The sequence below is a fragment of the Pogona vitticeps genome, chromosome 1, assembly GCF_051106095.1.
Source record: "Pogona vitticeps strain Pit_001003342236 chromosome 1, PviZW2.1, whole genome shotgun sequence".
In the NCBI taxonomy this organism is placed as follows: Eukaryota; Metazoa; Chordata; class Lepidosauria; order Squamata; family Agamidae; genus Pogona; species Pogona vitticeps.
In genome coordinates, this window is record NC_135783.1 from 312,476,926 (window position 1) to 312,486,637 (window position 9,712).

The following is a 9,712-nucleotide window of genomic DNA, read 5'->3' on the forward strand; positions in this document are numbered from 1 at the left end:
TCAAATATGAAATGGACTGACTCCATAAAGGAAGCCACAGGCTTGAATTTACAAGAGCTGAGCAGGGCTGTTGAAGAGAGGACATTTTGGAGATCACTGATTCATAGGGAAAGCCATGAGTCCACGATGACTTGATGGCATGTAACAAAAAACAACAACAATGGAATGGATTGCAGTGGGAGCGGAGACCAATAAATAACTCCACATGCACAAGCCCTGCTCTTGAGCAGACCAAAAGAGGTGTGTGTGTTTTACCACACTTTTCCCCTTTAAAAGGACCCAAGTGTGCATCATTAAAAGACAATATTTAAAGACAGTGATTATGCAAATACTAAAAAGAATCAAACACTACATGAAAAAAAGTATAAACATATAATTCATGTGTAAATGTTGCAAGCATGGGATGTGGACCTCAGAAGGTACAAAAGCAACACCAAAAACACATTCAAAGCAATAAGGCACAAGAATCTATTAAAAACCTGACCCAGGCAACCAGACACTGAGGGAAAGCTTGCCTAAAGAGAAAGGTGTTTGCCTGTTTGCAAAAGGATGGCCTGGCCCCCTGTGGGAGAGAGTTCCAGAGTCTGGAAGCAGCAACAAAGAAGCCTTTCTCCTGTGTCCCCACCAAACAAATCTGTGAAGGTGATGGAACCAAGAGAAAGGCCTTCCTTTCTCAGTTTCTTCATTGTCAATGTTAAAGTTTTGTACTTTTTCTGTAGTTATGATTTTTGTCTTTTTTTTAAGTTCAGCTGCAGTCCTGCTTTAGCACTTTCTTCCTTTGCTTTCATCAAAAGTCATTTAAAGTTGTCTGCATATCTTAAATTTTTGGTGTTTCTTCCACACGTTTTCAGTCCTCCTTCATCTGAATCTAGTCCAACTTTCCATATGAATATATTATGCTTACAGATTGAACAGATGTGTAAATGAAATGCATCCTTCTCTGACATATTTGCCTATAGGAAACCAATCCATTCCATACAAGGGTTAAAAAGGGCAATTTCACTCAAGTCAATTGAGGATTTGAAAGGAAAAGAAAAGGACATAAGTGTTTAAATCATTTTAAAAAATCCACTTCTGATATGGATCAGCCCCTTCATGCATTTATTATTGTGTAGAGATGGCTACAAAACCCCCAACAAACTGGGTTGGTTTGTGGTTCGTTTCATGACCCAGTTCGGGGATCCCATTTTGCCAAAGCAAAAGAGGATGCCTGCCCGTCCCCTTCCTATTGCCCCCATCACCTCTGCCTGCTTGCTCATACCATCACCACCTCCTCCTCCACTGCCACCATTGTTGCCCCTCAGAGGCAACAGGCCACGCTTTCCTACCAGAAGCCAGCCACTGCTTCTGAGCATGCACCTGTGGTGGTGGCGGCAACAGTGGCAGCCGAGGTGGAGGCTGAGGTGACAGGAAAAGGTAGGCCTTCCCAGGCACAAAGCAGAAAAACGAACCATAAACTGGTTCATTTTTCTAGGGCTTCATGGTGATTTCTGGGCATAATTCAAAGTGCTGGTTTTAACCTATAAAGCCCTAGATGGCCTGCGTCAGAGCTATCTCAAATACCATATGTCCCTCAAATACCATATGTCCCTCAAAGACCATATGTTTTTGTGTAGTATTTGACCATATGAGCCAGCTCAGGTGTTAAGATCATCTGCAGAGGCCTTTCTCTCAGTCTCACCACTTTCACAGGTGCATCTGGTGGGGACACGAGAAGGTCTTCTCTGTTGCTGCTCCAGACTTTGGAACTCCTTCCCATAAGAGGCCAGACTGGCCCCATCTTTGCTGCCCTCCTGCAAGCAAGCAAGCAAGCAAACAAGCAAAGATCTTTATCTTCAGGCAAGCCTTCTTTCAGTAACTAGACACCTATTGTGTGGGGGTTTTTTAGATGAATGTTTATGTATTAGTGCTTTACTACTACTTGTGTTTTCCATTTTTGTGTCTTCTGTTTCTCAGAATGATGTGTGTGTGTGTGTTTGCATACTATTGTTCTTAGCTTTAATATAGCCTTTTAATGATGTAAGATGCCTATTTATACTCATTTTTCTTAGCTTTAAACCTTGTCTTTTAATGTTGTTAACCACCATTGTATACTCATTGTTCTCAACTAATTATTGTCGTTCAGTGTTGTAATCTACTTCAGGTGCTTTTCAAGGACAAAGGTGGGGCAAAAATATTTTAAATAAATGCCTTTGGGGTTAGCCATAAACCACAAACCATCACGAAGCACTGGTTTTCTGGTTCATACCCTTCTCAACTACTGTGTAAAGCAGAAAAGAGATACATATCTGCATGCCATTCATTTAATATAACATAGGCTGCAGTAAAAGAGGAAGACCAAATATAAGATGGATTGACTCTGTAAGCGAATCCCTGGCTTGAATTTGCAGCAGCTTAGCAGGTCTATTAATAATAGGACATTTTGGACATAGGGTCACCATAGGTTGGAGGAACCTGATGGCAAGTAACAACAACAGTCACACCATTTAGCAACATATATGAGAACCAGAGGATAACATAGAAGCAGTTTAAAATCCAAGCTCATCAGGAATTTGCGGGATTCTTCAAGGAAATGAATGTCAATAAATCTTTTGTATGTTTAATCACATATGATTTCAGATCCTTAGCATGAGGATGATACAGTTCAGATATTAATGGAAGGACATGCATCACATAACAACAACTTGCAAATTTGGAGGTGATCTGTTGGTGTCATGAAAAGGATGGCCACATAATCAGCATATGGTAACAACATGAGGATCTTTCACCTACTTCACAAGACAAACCATTCAGATTTAACACTGCAACATAATTTATTGTGTGACATTATGAAATAACATATAATTCATGTGTAAATGTTGCAAGCATGGGATGTGGACCTCAGAAGGTACAGAGACAGGATGATCACAGATGTGCTCTGAGGGTACTGAGGGAGGCATAGAAACGGAAGTGTGTAGCAAATGAGAAGAAATGAAGAGGTTGAAAGCACCACAAGGAACAGACCCCAAACCAAAGTAACCTATCCATTAGAACAAAGACAAGCAACTTGTTGGGGGTGGGAAGTGGAGTTACACTTTGTGTCTAAGTGTAATTGCTCACTCCACATCTTTTGTGGACTGAAATGTGACCTTTTTAGACACTGGACGTGACTGGCTGATTCTTTCCTGATTTAAAAAAGGCCTTTCCTGGCTTGAGATTATACACTGAGGGTGACCTGCCTCCAAGAGGGTTCAGAGGCCATACATTGTAATTTTGGCAACTGGACTTTTCCTCAGGTTCAAGATTTTGGAGTGACGTAGGTCTGGGGTAACCTGAGGGTCCATCCTGTGGGCCCGAGAAGCCATATGTAGCCTCTCGGCTATTATTCATCCACCTTTGGACTACAGATACTCCACTGCCTTCCTCTCCTGCCCCCCACAGTGCTGCCAGGTTCACAGAAGCAGGAGCTGAGCAAAAGATGTATGCGAGGCATCACCTACTGTCTGCTCAGGGCTTATTTAATGATTTTTGCTTAAACACCAGCCTCCAGCCTTCCTCAGTGTTTTGCACAAATTACTACCTACACCAAATTCCTAACTAAAAATTGCATATTTATAAACATCTCAGCCCACAGTAAATAAACTATCAAGCCTTTATTGAAAAACATGCAAATCAAGTAACAGCAGTACTATTTAATTCTAACATCTTTTGCATACAGGTGGTGCCAACCATTGCTACGTTCATCACACGATTGCACATGCTCCCTTTGGACCTGCTGGAAAACAAAATTAATTACGTACTTTGGAGACAAGGGCTGACTCAAACTGATGTGTGTCTGTGAAGATGCAAACAAATATGCAAATGGCAGCAACAACTTCTTTATAGATTTCTATTTCAGCACAAAAAACCGCAGGATAAAACAGCTCCCAGTCATGAGGACTAGTACCCTAAAGTGAATATTTATATTTTTCTAATTCACTCGTTATTACATTAATGCTCAGATTTATTTTTAAGCCCTGAAATCAGATGGTTATTATTCTACAGTAATGGGTACTGGCAGTCTTTACTGTCCCTTTCTCTCACAAGAAACTGTTCTCCTCACCACTTTATTTTGTCTGCCTGAGGGTTTGATCCAATCTTTGCAGCCATCTGTCTTTGTCGATGTAGGACAATAAACTTCTGACACATATTCATTCCACCCACCATATTGGCCACATCGGCAATGCCAGAACAAGAAACGGAAAAAATTGGAACATCTAGTTAGCCAACCATCCTCATGGTGATAATTGAGTAAGACAACCAATTCCTTTTTTAAAAAAAAGGGATATGTTATGTAAACAGTAGCCACGGCAAGTACAGAAGAGGCTAGGACAATTTTGTTATAACACAGAGCACAAGGACAAGCGCTGGATTACTTTAGCCAACTTGTCCATCTGTTCTTTTAATCAACCACTAAATGATTTGCTCTCCACATTTTGCTGATTCTTGCTGAAGCCAAAACATCACTCATCAGTGTAGAGCTTTAGAAATTTGCATGACCATGACTGCAACAAACAGCACAGAAGCTCTGTACCGCTAATAACAACTCTTGCAGAATGCAGCTTGCTTGTTTGTTGATCGTCCAAATTTAAAAATTTTCAATCACAGTCATCTTATGAAAAAGTAAGCTCTAACAGTAATATTAGGTTTGGACATAGAAAATCTGGGTGAGGGGCAGCGTCTTGGCTGCACTAACACTAAAAAGGGTGGATATAGGAAAATGTTTTAAAGCATAATCCATCCTCTCCTTTGCCAGTAGCGATGCCTACGTATCAGTAAAAATCCTTACTCAACTGAAGAAGCCATTTGACTCCCATTCACCTTCTAGATTTTGGCTTGATGTCATCATATCATAGCTAACTGCCATTATATGAAATAGGAACCTCATATGCACATCTCATTACTGTACAATCTTATGCATGTACTTCTAGAAAGAAGTACCACTATGTCTCCCAACCCACAGTAAACATGCATCAGATTGCAGGTGATAGTAGCAAATTGGTAAATGTCAGTACGGAAGGCTGCATAATCTTGGAACCCTTTTAGAATTATTATGGTCTATACATAGCACCTGTACACTAGGGTAAGCAAAGATAGATAACTTTTGACTCTTGTAGATCCAGAAGCGATTGATATTTAAAGCAGCAATTTGCCAGTCCAGTTTAGGTTGATCAGCTATGATCACTTTTTCAAAATGAAAAATACTTCTAGACTGCCTTTCATAGCAAAAGTGTCCAATGGCCCATTAAAAAAACATACAATAAAAATCCCATGCAGTTATTTTAAAAGCAAAATAATAATACAATTTTGTTATTTAATCGTTCAGTTGTGTCCGACTCTTCATGACCCCATGGACCAGAGTACGCCAGGCCCTCCTGTCTTCCACTGCCTCCCAGAGTTGGGTCAAATTCATGTTGGTAGCTTCGATGATACTGTCCAACCATCTTGTCCTCTGTCGTCCCTTTCTCCTCTTGCCTTCACACTTTCCCAACATCAGGGTCTTTTCCAGGGAGTCTTCTCTTCTCATGAGATGGCCAAAGTATTGCAGCCTCAGCTTCAGGATCTGTCCTTCCGGTGAGCACTCAGGGTTGATTTCCTTCAAAATCGATAGGTTTGTTCTCTTTGCAGTCCAGGGGGTTCTCAACAGTCTCCTCCAGCACCAAATTCAAAAGCATCAATTCTTCAGCAGTCAGCCTTCTTTATGGTCCAGTTCTCACTTCCATACATCGCTACTGGAAAAACCACAGCTTTGACTATGCGGACCTTTGTCGGCAAGGTGATGTCTCTGCTTTTTAAGATGCTGTCTACGTTTGTCATCACTTTCCTTCCAAGAAACAGGTGTCTTTTAATTTCATGGCTGCTGTCTCCATCTGCAGTGATCATGGAGCCCAGGGAAGTAAAATCCGTCACTGCCTCCATATCTTCCCCTTCTATTTGCCAGCAGGTGATGGGACCAGTGGCCATGTTCTTAGTTTTTTTTTAATATTCAGCTTCAGACCATTTTTGGCACTCTTCTCTTTCACCCTCTGTAACAGGTTCTTTAGTTCCTCCTCACTTTCTGCCATCAGAGTGGTGTCTGCATATCTGAGGTTGTTGATATTTCTTCCGGCAATCTCTATTCTGGCTTGGGATTCATCCAGTCCTGCCTTTCGCATGATGTATTCTGCATTTAAGTTAAATAAGCAGGGAGACAATATACAGCCTTGTCGTACTCCTTTCCCAATTTTGAACCAATGAGTTGTTCCATATCCAGTTCTTACTGTTGCTTCCTGTCCCACATATAGATTTCTCAGGAGACAGATAAGATGGTCAGGCACTCCCATTTCTTTAAGAACTTGCCATAGATTGTTGTGGTCCACACAGTCAAAGGCTTTTGCATAGTCAATGAAGCAGAAGCAGATATTTTTCTGGAACTCTCTGGCTTTTTCCACAATCCAGCGCATATTAGCAATTTGGTCTCTAGTTCCTCTTCCCCTTCAAAATCCAGCTTGTACTATTGACAGTTCTCAGTCCACGTATTGCTGAAGCCTACCTTATAGGATTTTGAGCATAACCTTGCTAGCGTGTGAAATGAGTGCAATTGTACGGTAGTTGCAACATTCTTTGGCACTGCCCTTCTTTGGGATTGGGATGTAGACTGATCTTTTAGAATCCTCTAGCCACTGCTGAGTTTTCCAAACTTCCTGGCATATTGAATGTAGCACCCTAACAGTGTCATCTTTTAAGATTTCAAATTGTTCAACTGGATTTGGTTTGGATTACACCTGACTAGTCCAGTGGTTTTTCTACTTTCTTCAGTTTAAGCTTGAGTTTTGCTATAAGAAGCTGATGATCAGAGCCATAATCAGCTCCTGATCTTGTTTTTGCTGACTGTATAAGGCAGTGATGGCGAACCTATGGCATGCGTGCAACAGCAGGCACACAGAGCCCTATCTGTTGGCACATGAGCCATAAGTCGCCATAGAGACTTACCCATCCTCCAATCCTGGATTTCAGCACTCCCCTCTGCTGGTGCAGTGGTCTAGCGCAGGGGTGCAATGGCGACCACTACTGGTCTAGCCCAATGGAGGACTGGAGGACCAGTAAGCATTTATTTGTTAATACTGCCGGGGGGGGGGGGGAACCAAGCATTTAACCCTTGCAGTACAGGAGCAGTTGTTTTTTCTAAACTAAAACCTCAGCATTCAGGTTTTAATTGCAGTATTGGCACTTTGAAATAAATAAGTTGATTTTGTGTTGCAGTTTGGGCACTCGGGCTCAAAAAAGGTTCGCCATCACTGGTATAAGGCTTCTCTATCTTTTGCTGCAGAGAATATAAGCAATCTGATTTTGGTATTGCCCATCTGATGATGTCCATGTGTAGTGTCACCTCTTGTGTTGTTTGAAAAGAATATTTGTGATGACCAGCTTGTTCTATTGACAAAACTCTATTAGCCTTTGCACTCAGAGGCAGCCACTGCCCTCAAGCATCAGATTTTGCAGTACCAGTGTATTTTTGCCATCTATCCATGACATAGAACCACATGAATTTTAATGTACACTCATCTCCAAATCATTGGTCATCTCCATTTCCTCGGTTGTGGCACTGGCATGAGAGGTTGGACTGGAAGTTTCTTCAAAGTGGCATATTTTCTCCCCACCTGTACTCTGCAAGGAGCTGTCCATGTAGTGCTCATGGTGTTGATGATGAGGAGGCTTGCCATGTCTCAGAGACTGAGCTGCTGTGCCAAGAAATGGCTGGGCTCTCCTGAATCTCCAGGCCAGGTAAGCAAATGTGAGAAGCACTGGTGGAAGGGAAGGAATGAGTCTCGTTTATTGTTATGGGGTGGCCATAGTGTTTGGGTACCCAACCCCAACCCTCTCCAAATGGCACCAGGGCTCACTGGCTTCCTGTGTCTGTCCAACACGACACATAATATACTTGCTTAGGAGCTCAGACAGGGAACCCACAATGGCTAGCTCACTCCCTCACACATGCATGAAGAAATATGTTCCCAATTCCTGTGACATCACAAGGCCCCACACCATGACTTCACAAAGACCCACCCCAGGCATTGGGCCCCAGATATAATGAGGGAATGGGGAAGATAATTCCATGACAGCCCCTGACAAACATGACAACACTTCAAAACCATTCCGGAAAATTCTTTTATTGCTTTTGGAAAAGAGGCTAAATGAGTATCCTCAGCGGAGACAATGGCCTGGTTCAGCTCCAGCAGGATGCCTGCCTTCTAGTCCCTCGCATCCCCCTGAGGAAAGGGACGCATTGGGCCCTGCAGGAGAAAGAGAGAAGAAAAAACAACAACTAAGGGGCGAGCTCATCCACTGCTGTCAACTGGCTTCAACCCAGGCGTATCCATCAACCAATGTTCTAGCAACTTCATCACGAAGTTCCGCCTGCCAACATCCATATTCACCCGTTCATCTCTTCCACTCCACTTCTGAAGCCAGCCTTCACCAGTTTCTAAATGGTTGGGTCACACACACGCCCTGGCGACATCCCCACAGAACACCAGCCAGCCCATTCACACACACACACACACACACACACACACACACACACACACACACACACACACACCACCCCCCTGATACACACAGACCTTCACTCTACCAGCCATTCACACACACACACTTGGGCTTCCATCCACCAATAACCACCAAGCTTCTGCCAGCTGGTTTCAGTAGGCTATCATTGCCTGGCTTCATCCGCCAACCTCTGCCGGCCTCCACCTTGCAGCATCAGCCAGCTTCCGCAGGGAGGTTCCACCAGCTTCTGTCTGCCAACGTCCACCGACTTCCCCCCCGGTCCATCGCCGACATCAGCCAGCTTCAAGCCATGGATCTTCGCCAGCCTCGAGCTGTTAACTCACAAGCCCACTTAGCAAGTTCATCTGCTTTTGCGAGAGAACTTGCCTTGGGCAGAAGGGCTGGGTCCCCTGCAGCCACTGCCGCTCTCTCTGCCAGGCTCCCCTCTGGCCACTGGCCTCCTTTCTGGTCTCCTGCCCAGCAAGCTCCTTTTATCTGCCAGCAGAGAGGTGGGGCTTTGTGAGGTCACAAAGACCCAGGAGAGTGGGGTTGGGTTCCCAAGGCAGCAGCAGCACCCTCAGGATTGGCTAAGTCCTGAAGATGATGTCAACAGTCCCTCTGATCATGTGATTCACCCACAAAAGCTTGCATTTTGCATGATTTTTTTATTTGTGGCCTATTAATGTATCCCCTGTCACTCTGATTGTTAAATCTCCCCATGTTGGCCTTCTGACAGGATTCTAGGCTAGTGTTTCAAAAAGTTATCTTCCAGCATTTGCACCAAAAGGAACTTTCCTAAGCCCTGAGCTAGGGGAAAAAATGAAAGTAATAAATGAATAAGGATGGGTACAGTCACACAATGAAGCCTTTGACCTTTTTTTTTTTTTTTGCCTCTCTTTAGACTTTTTTTCCCTGCCCTTGCCATGAAAAAGATATTATAAGGAGCCCGTAAAGAAAACAACCTAAGTTTTTGAAAAACGTACAAGTATTTTAACACCATCCCTGCACTATCAAAGATGCAGCTGTGTTTCAAAGACTCTCCCAGCCTTTGGAACTAACTCCCACTGGAAGGCAGATTTGCCTCACCAGTAAGTACAGTATTTGTTAATACCGCCCATGGGGGGGGGGGGAAACAAGCATTTAACCCTTGCAGTGCAGGAACAGT

The 9,712-nt window shown here is 43.3% G+C and overlaps 1 long non-coding RNA gene across 1 annotated transcript; it reads right to left on the reverse strand.

Annotated features, from left to right (window-relative positions):
- Window positions 1-725: 725 nt before the first annotated feature.
- On the reverse strand, window positions 726-9,042 carry LOC144588735 (uncharacterized). The gene is made up of 2 exons (XR_013544421.1): window positions 8,736-9,042; window positions 726-8,291 (listed from the first exon to the last, which is right to left on the reverse strand). It is a non-coding gene; the product is annotated as an uncharacterized LOC144588735 (long non-coding RNA).
- Window positions 9,043-9,712: the final 670 nt, after the last annotated feature.